This window comes from Enhydra lutris, unplaced genomic scaffold (assembly GCF_002288905.1).
Source record: "Enhydra lutris kenyoni isolate GAN:26980312 unplaced genomic scaffold, ASM228890v2 scaffoldscaffold66, whole genome shotgun sequence".
Classification (NCBI taxonomy): domain Eukaryota; kingdom Metazoa; phylum Chordata; class Mammalia; order Carnivora; family Mustelidae; genus Enhydra; species Enhydra lutris.
In genome coordinates, this window is record NW_019154150.1 from 12,109,684 (window position 1) to 12,118,483 (window position 8,800).

The 8,800-nt window shown below is 42.4% G+C and overlaps 1 pseudogene; it reads right to left on the reverse strand.

The window, feature by feature from the left end:
- Window positions 1-801: 801 nt before the first annotated feature.
- LOC111159018 lies at window positions 802-1,430 on the reverse strand (annotated as a pseudogene).
- Window positions 1,431-8,800: the final 7,370 nt, after the last annotated feature.

The window sequence follows — 8,800 nt, forward strand, 5'->3', positions numbered from 1 at the left end:
AAGCGAAGTCAGTTTATGTCCTATCCTCCTTGGGACCGAATCTCCAGCGAGGTAACAGAGCCGTATCTGCCTCGTGTTCCCATTCCTCACTGATGAGGGAGCAGGAGGCTGGCTGAGGACAAAGCAAAAGCTGGCACCTTTCACCCTCTCTCCACCCACTCCCCTCGGTAATGTGTGTGACATTCCTCAGGCACCCCTGACTGCCATAAGCGAGAAACAAATAGTCAACTTGTAGAGATCACAATCCTGCAAGGCAGGAGTCTCCCTTGGTTTACCAATGTCCTAGAGATTTACAACAAAGAAGTTACCTTATCAATAGCACAATTTCCAGAGGCAAATAACTCAGTTCCTCAAGCCCTAAATAAAGTTAAATTTCTTCTAAACCCAAATCTCACTAACAAGGACACTTGATAGGAGAAATGTGAAACTTTAGATCTCCAAGATAGTGTCGAGAATCATTCCCAAGCATATGGCCCATTGATATACATCTAAAGGGTCTCACAAGAAGATTTTTACTACTAGTAATAAATAACCTTTCTCCCAACAATAGCTAGCCCCTCTAGGTCCTGGAGACCTTGCTTCCAAAATTCCTTAGAGACTAACATCACCCCCTTTGTCCTCACCTACCCAACTCCTGTGTATATAATCAGCCAGTCCTCAGGATAACGGGGCAGCATCTCCGTCTGCCCACGGGTCATGTCCCCATGCTCTAATAAACCACCATTTTGCACCAAAGATGTCTCAAGAGTTCTTTCTTGGTCATTGGCTCCGGACCTCAGCCCACCGAACCTCACCTAGGTTCTAGAACTTCATCATCACCATACTCCAAAAATCCTCTGGGAAGAATCTGTATACTGCCTGTTCCTCCAGCTCCCCTCTGATGGACTGGGACTTGTGCTTCAGCACCCGATGCTGCCAGAGACCAGCTCCCACTGCTCATCCTTCTGTTCCAGATCACCTGCTGCTCCGTCATGGAATGGGAGTTGGCCAACTAGAGCCCAAGGTCGAGGTGTCCGTATTTCTCTGTATTCCGGCAGTCCAGTTCTGGCCACCACTGTCCCCTGGCCATACCTGTCTAGTCTTTGGTTCAGCTAATGCCTGCACAGATGAAGCTGATATCTGATCCTTCATGCCCCTGACAATCTGCCAAGTACTTGGCATGAAGGTTTATCTTATACTTCATTCAGTTGCATCGAGTTTGAGTTTTCTAGCATTTGCTTCAGCTTTGCTATGATCTCATCAAGGTCCTCTAGATCCCATTCTATGCTCCAGAGGTGGTTCCTCAGCTCATCGGTGATCCAGTGGATTTCTTCCCTCGTTGCTATGGAGGGGTCCTGGAGGAGCTCTGTCCATCTCTGGAATAGTCCCTGGATGGTGTTGACTGCTTTCTGTACTTCTCCTTTCACAAAGTAGGGGTTCTCCATAGACATGGGGCATCCCAGCCCCTAGCTGCCTCACGCCTGCTCCGTGCATAGGACAGCTATGCCCTCTGGCCCTCCCTCTGCCGACCCCACAGGCCCGCCACAGCCACGCCACTTCCTCAGCCTGGGGAACCCGGAGTAGCCTGTGCATGTAGGCCAGTGCACATGGGGCTGCTGTGGGTCCAGCACATGATCGCCCTGAAGACCGAATCCCAGACTCTGATGCCAGCCCCCCTCACCCCTCTCCTCCCCTGTCAGGACTATACTTCTTGAGCATTAAAGGAAGCACAAGTGCCAGAAGATTGCACACTCAGATAGGCACTCTTCAGATAGGAAGAAACCTATTCAAACAAATTTTATTCGCCTAAGGCCTCCTGCTGAACCCCAGTCCGGGTCTTAAACTGGACCCAGTTTTAGCATGGCAACGGTTGGAATTTTCCACTCAGAAACCTGGGAACTGAGATCTGAAGCGCTTAGGGCTTGGTTCCAGGCAGAACTGTCTGGCACCTCACTTGGTTCCGGGAGGAATCCTCTGCCAGCTCAATCCGACCTGCTCTGAAAGGAAAGCCAATTGGACTGGGAGCTTGGTGTAGAGGGCAGACCTCAGAACTGAGAGGAACTTACCTATAACCCTCAGAAATGGCAAGAAAGAGAGTGAACTCGAAGGTCTTGAGGGGTACCATGCCTGTGTTTCTCACTGAGCCCAAAATGCCCCTGGAAGACCACTTCAGATCTAGTCACTGTATCAAATCTGCTGAAGGACAGAACTTTGATGTCACCTGGAGTTCAAGTAGCTGCATGAGGGTATCAAAGACAATAACCAACAACACACTAAGAGGGCAGAAATCCAGAAATGCATTTCATAAAGCCAGCCAAAAAAGCTTTAAGACTAAAGGCAAAACAAAACCAATTACCACTACTCCTAAGATAAACATTGTGAATGATGAAAATGTTGACTGAATAAAGCTTGTGTAGATATACAAAAGGAACCTGCACATTTCTGAACAGCTGATTCCTCAGCAGTGTCATGAAAATGTTGTTGAAGCAATTAATGGTCAGTTTTGATAAACTGGTGATATATCAAATATCCCCAAAAGCCAATAAATTAAATGCTTTATTTTAAAAAATCTTGTTAATGTACAGGCATTGGCACATTTTTCAAAAAGATTTATTTAGAGAGAGTCGGGGAAGGGAGGAGCAGAGGGAGAGGGGAAGGAGAGAGAGAGAATCTCAAGCAGACTCCCCAGATGAACTTGGAGCCCAACTCTGGGCTTTATTCCCATGATCCCAAGATCATGACCTGAGGTGAAATCAAGAGGCAGAAGCTTAACTGACTGAGCTACCCAGATGCCCTGCAATTGGCGCATTTTAAAAACAAACTACATACACAGACCTCTCCTATAATCTAGGAAAGTGGAATGTCAGAAGTCAACAAAATGTGATATGAAAGGGTCCGTAGACAAAAGGACAAGACTGATACAAGGCAAAGGTCAAGCAAAGCTTTATTTCGCGCCAAGCATTGAGAATCAAACTGACCGGCCAGGGCCGTCTCTTGCAAAGAGGCAACCCCTCCCAGTCTCACAGAATAACTTTTATAGAGTAAAGGTCATGTGGTTGAGCCTGGCCACACACAGGTGGCCAATTGAATTACATTCTACCCCATGATAGTCATCTAATTCAGCCTATGACCTTGGCTAGAATTGGCGCCTTTGTCTGGTGCCCAAAAGGCGGGGCCCACATTTTTGGGTGGTTAGGGAGGTGCTTTCCTGATTGGATGTCTCCACCTGGCCGAACACGTCCTTGGCGGGTAGGGAGGTAATACATGTGCTTTCCCTTGATTGGATGTTTCCATCTGGCCGGACACGTCATTGAATCTGGACTCCGTTATCGGGGGCTATTTGGCCGTACTTCACCAATTCTGTTTCTAAGCGCTTTCCTCTTGGGGGAAGGGGCAGGTTCAATCTAAGTTTACTGCATAAACAACAAAATGGCTCATTCTGGCTAAGTAGGCCCTTACAGATAAACTTAAAAGCATCGAAACAGAAGGCACCTCACAAAATCTGTTCGCTGTAACAGCTGATATACCCTCATTTATGTCCTTCATTTTATAAGCCGGGTGAATGTGTGTCTGGATTGGAGGACACACAAATAATGGACAGTTTAATGGAAGTAAAAATTGTAAGGCAAATGAATACTGAGTCCTTGGCCTTTTTTTTTTTTTTCAGGTTTTTGATGACCTTATGTCTATTTTAACTTTTCTCTCATTAAGAGGAAAAAAACAGAAGGATTCAGAATTGGAAGAAAAGGTGGAAGCCCAGAATGTAATTACTTGTGGGCGGGGGGAATTGGTGGGTATTAAATCACTTTTTCCCCTGCAAAAAAAAAAAAAAAAATTCAGCTGAGTTACACTGAGACCTAATTGGCCTCATTCAACAATCCACAAACGGGGCAGCATCCCACCTAAGAAACAGACAGGCTTTTCAAGAAGCTGTATGAAATGGAAGGCTTTTATAGGAAGGAGGGTAGAACAGGGAGGCTATTAGCAAAAGGAAAAAAAAAAAGATTATTTCAGGCATGTTACCTTCCCTGGGGGGAAGGCTGGGTCTTATCAGGCAGATGACCTTACTAATGCTGACCAGGAAATGCCAGACAGATTGGTCTAAAATTCCACTCCTGGGAGAGGTTGAAACTACAATTGTCCTGGTTTGGTATCCTGGGGGCAAATGACTACACCTCGAGCCTATTATTTCTTTTGTTTTTTAACAGTTGGGAGAGTGATAAGTGTACAACCTAGACATTCAAATCTAAGGAAAGGTATGCAACCAGCAGTAATTAAAAGTAAACCTCTCTCCTATAATTTCCCTTCATCATTCTGAGATGGATTCATTATTTCTTGCCCCCTTCTTCCTTTGTTTATTCCCTTATTTTGTGGGGATACACCCCAATACTTCGAAACGTGTGTTTATGCTACCCTCAAGTTGTATTGGTCATTGAGCTGGCTCTAGAATTCTAGAATTTTTCAGGGTTGGGGTTTGGCTTCGAGCCTTCAGGGTTGCTGATGACAGTCTGATACTCCTTTCTTTTCAGGTGACATTTACTGCTGTTACAATATATAGTTTCATACCAGACGATCTTAGATTGCGTCTGGATGCCTAGTTCTGAGACCTGACCGTGTGTCTAGCCGTGGGTCTTCTCTTTCATTTAGTCTGTGCAGCCCTTGGAGGGTCTTTCCAACTGAAGAGTGTATCTTCAACCACCTGAATTAACCTAGCCCTTCATTTCAACCATGAATAGGCAATGACTAACTACCAGACATCTCTGCAAAATCAACAGCAAAATTGATGAAGGACCAAGAACAAACAGAAAGAAACAGATATAATTCAGGGAACTGAAAGTTTCAAAGTGCTGACTGGTCTCTAACTTCGTGACTACCAAAACCTCAAGCGGCCCAGCATGCTATTCAGTAATTGTCCTTCTTTTCCTTATTCTACTCACTTCCTTCCTCCCCTCGACAATGATTTATATCTTTATCTCTTCCATCCTCATCTGCAGATAACTACCTTGATTTCCCTGAGAATTAGAAGAGTCAGAAGAGAATTCCCATGAGCTCCTAACATCAGATCTACCCAATTACCTGATCCTCTATCTTCCTCTTATTATGAAGGCATCATCTCTGGTCTTAAATCAGCCCAGCTCCTTCCCCTATGCCCTTAGATCCCATTCCTTCCCTCCATCCTAGGGTTACAGCTTCACCACTGCCTCCCCTCTATCCCGTGTCATTACCCCTCTACTGTATCATTCCCATCAGTATGCAAACAGGCAGGTATTTCCACACCTTAAAACACAACAGATAATCCTCTGCTTCCCTTTTCAGGTACTGCCTTTCTCTCCTCCCCTTGTTGCTGGTGAACTTGAAAAACTCGTCTAAGTTAGTTGCTTCTGAGTTTTCATCTTCCATTCTGTCAAAGATTTTGCCCTCACCACTCTGCCAAAATAAATCTTGTCAAGATCAATAATGATCTCCTTATATATACATCTAATGTTCAATTCTCAGGTCCCATCTTACGTTGGACGCAGCCAATCACTCCTTCTTTGAACACTGTCACCACTTGGCTTCAAGCACTTGCATTCTTCTGGTTGACCTCCGACCTCACTGGCAGTTCCCCCTCACTCTCTATAACTCATTCACCTTCCTATGTCTACCCTCTTAATACTGGAGTCTCCAGACTAAGTTCTCGAACTCTTATCTACACTTTCCGTGAACTTCTTTTTGATGATCATCTATATCAGTATCTACAGCCTTAATTTTTCTCCTCTGATCTCGACTTATGCATTTAGCTGCATATTTAATATCTCCTTTTGGATGTCAAATAGATACCTCACACTCAGCAAGTCCAACATTGAGCTCCCCATCTCATCATCCCTCTTCCCAAATAGCTCCCCCCAAAGTCTTCCTTCCTGTTGCTGAAAACAGGGATCAGCTTTCCTAGTACTCTACCTAAGAACATGAGAATCCTCTCTTTTCCTCGCATGACACATCTCATACATTATATATTATATAATATACCCATTTTATGTCCAGAATATGACATGTAATAATCACCCCCACCTGGGCCATACTACAATCATTTCACATCTGGACCTTCTGGAATAATATCCTAATTAGAATAACTACTTCTTTCCAGTTTGGCTGCTACTTTCCTGATTTTCTCATTGCAGGTTCAGTCTCTGGAAACCCCCTCAACCCCAGGGCAAACCAGAAAAATTTTTAATCCTACTTTTACTATGGCCTCCCTAAGTCTATTCTCAGTGGAGAGGGGCTGATTCTTTTGAAAAGAAAATTTTATCATGTCACTTCTGTGTTCAAAACCTTCAGTGGCTCCCCATTCCACTCAGAGAAACCTGTTGCTTTCAGTGACCTCTGAGACAGAGAGATCCATGGGCTTGAAAGTGAAGATGGAGAGTTCCATTTTGATCTGGCTGATATGGAGGTACTTGTGGCATGTGCAATTGGCATATTCTGTAAAACAAGAAAAGATGGTTATGGGAAAAGTTGCAAGTAAGAATTCTAGAAAATTAGAAATACTTGCTAAATTGAAAAAATATAATAGTAGGACTTAAAGACAAAATTACATAATCTTAGGTATACTAGTGATAAATAAATGTCATATGTATGTAGTTGGCTCCTATAGTATTTCAAATCCAAAATATAAAAGTTGTATAAATATATATCTTTGTAACACAATGCCCTAAACTCCCAGAATCTCCGGTGTGCCTCTTCTCAAAGCAAGGACATATGACCCTCCAAACCAGGACATCAGAAGTCAGCATTGGTATAACGCTGACATCCTATCCAAGGATCATTCAAATTTCACCAATTATTCAACAATGTCTCTTTCCTGTTTGGTTCATGTTTTTCACTTAATTATCACATGTCTTTTGTCTCCTTCCATCTAGAACAGTTCTTTAGTCTCTCTCTGTCCTTACAACCTTATTAAAGAGTACAGACCTTTCATTCTGCAGAATGTCGATTGGTGTGGTTTCCTCAGGACCAGACTCAGATATGCCTTCTTAGGAGCATTATATAGAAGTGATGATGTCCTCTTCCCGTTTCATCACATCAGGAAACTACTGATATTGACTTGTTTGACCGCTGGTGACATTAATCTTGATTGCTTGGTAAATTTGATGTCTGCTAGGTTTCCTCGAATTTTTCTCTTTGTAATTGATAAGTATATTGTGAAAAGATACTCTCAAACTATACCAATAGCCTCATCTCACTAAACCTCCATTCATTTGACTTAGCATCCGTTGATGATGATTGTCTGAATTAATCACCATTGTGTTGGTTGTTAGTTTTTTTCTCTCCTCCATGATTTGATTTATTTAGGTCCTTTCTGTTTTCTTTCTGATAAGTCTGGCTAAGGGTTTATCAATTTTATTATCTTTTTCAGAGAACCAGCCCCTGGTTTCATTGATCTGTTCTATTGTATTTAGTTTCTCTATCAGAAATTTCTGCACTAATCTTTATTATTTCCTTCCTTCTGCTGGCTTTAGGCTTTGTTCTTTTTCTAGCTCTTTCAGGTGTAAGACTGGTTGTTCATTTGAGATTTTTCTTGCTACTTGAGGTAGGCTTTTATTTTTATTTTTATTTTTTTAAAAGATTTTATTTATTTATTTGACAGAGATCACAAGTAGGCAGAGCAGCAGGCAGAGAGAGAGGAAGGGAAGCAGGCTCCCCGCGCAGCAGAGAGCCCAATGCGGGGCTCAATCCCAGGACCCTGGGATCATGACCTGAGCTGGAGGCAGGAGGCTTCAACCCACTGAGCCACCCAGGTGCCCCAGCTTTTATTACTAAATACCAGCTTCTTAGGTCTGCTTTTGCTGCATCCCAAAGGTTTTGGACTGTTGGGTTTTCATTTTCATTTGTTTCCATGTATTCTTTTTTTAATTTCTTCTTTGATCCTGGTTGACCCATTCATTGTTTAGTAGCATATTGTTTAATCTCTATGTACTTATGGTCTTTCTAGACTTTTTCTTGTGGTTGACTTCAAGTTTCATAGTGTTGTGGTCAGAAAATATGCATGTATAATCTCAATCTTTTTGTATTTGTTGAGGCCCGATTTACGACCCAGTATTCCGGAGAGTGTCCCATATGCACTTGAAAAGAATGTGTATTCTGCTGCTTTAGGACGGAAAGTTCTGAATATATCTAAGTCTGTCTGGATCAGTGTGTCGAAGCTGTTGTTTCCTTGTTGATTTTCTGTTTAGATGATCTGTCCTTTGATGTAAGTGGGATATTAAAGTCCCCTACTGTTATTGTATTATTATCAATGAACTCAAACAAACTTTCTGTTTGTTATCAATTGTTTTATATATTTGGGTGCTCTCATGTTGGGGGCATAAATATTTACATTTGTTAGATCTTCTTGTTGGATAGACCCCTTAATTATGATATACTATCATTCTTCATCTCTTGTTACAGTCTTTGGTTCAAAATCTAGTTCGTCTGATATAAGAATGGCTATTGCGGCTTTGTTTTGACTTCCATTTGCATGATAAATGTTTCTCCGTCCTTTCACTTTCAATCTGCAGGTGTCTTTAGGTCTAAAATGAGTCTCTTGTAGGCAACATAAAGATGGGTCTTGTATAGAAACATGAATTTTTTTAAAATTCACTTTTTAAACATTACTTTTTTTGAACTCTTTTTAAAATAATTTATTATTTTTTAAATTTCTTTTCAGTGTACCAGAATTCATTGTTTATGCACCACACCCAGTGCTCCATGCAATACGTGCCCTCCATAGTACCCACCACCAGGCTCACCCAACTTCCCACCCCTCACCCCTTCAAAACCCTCAAGTTGTTTTTCAGAGTCC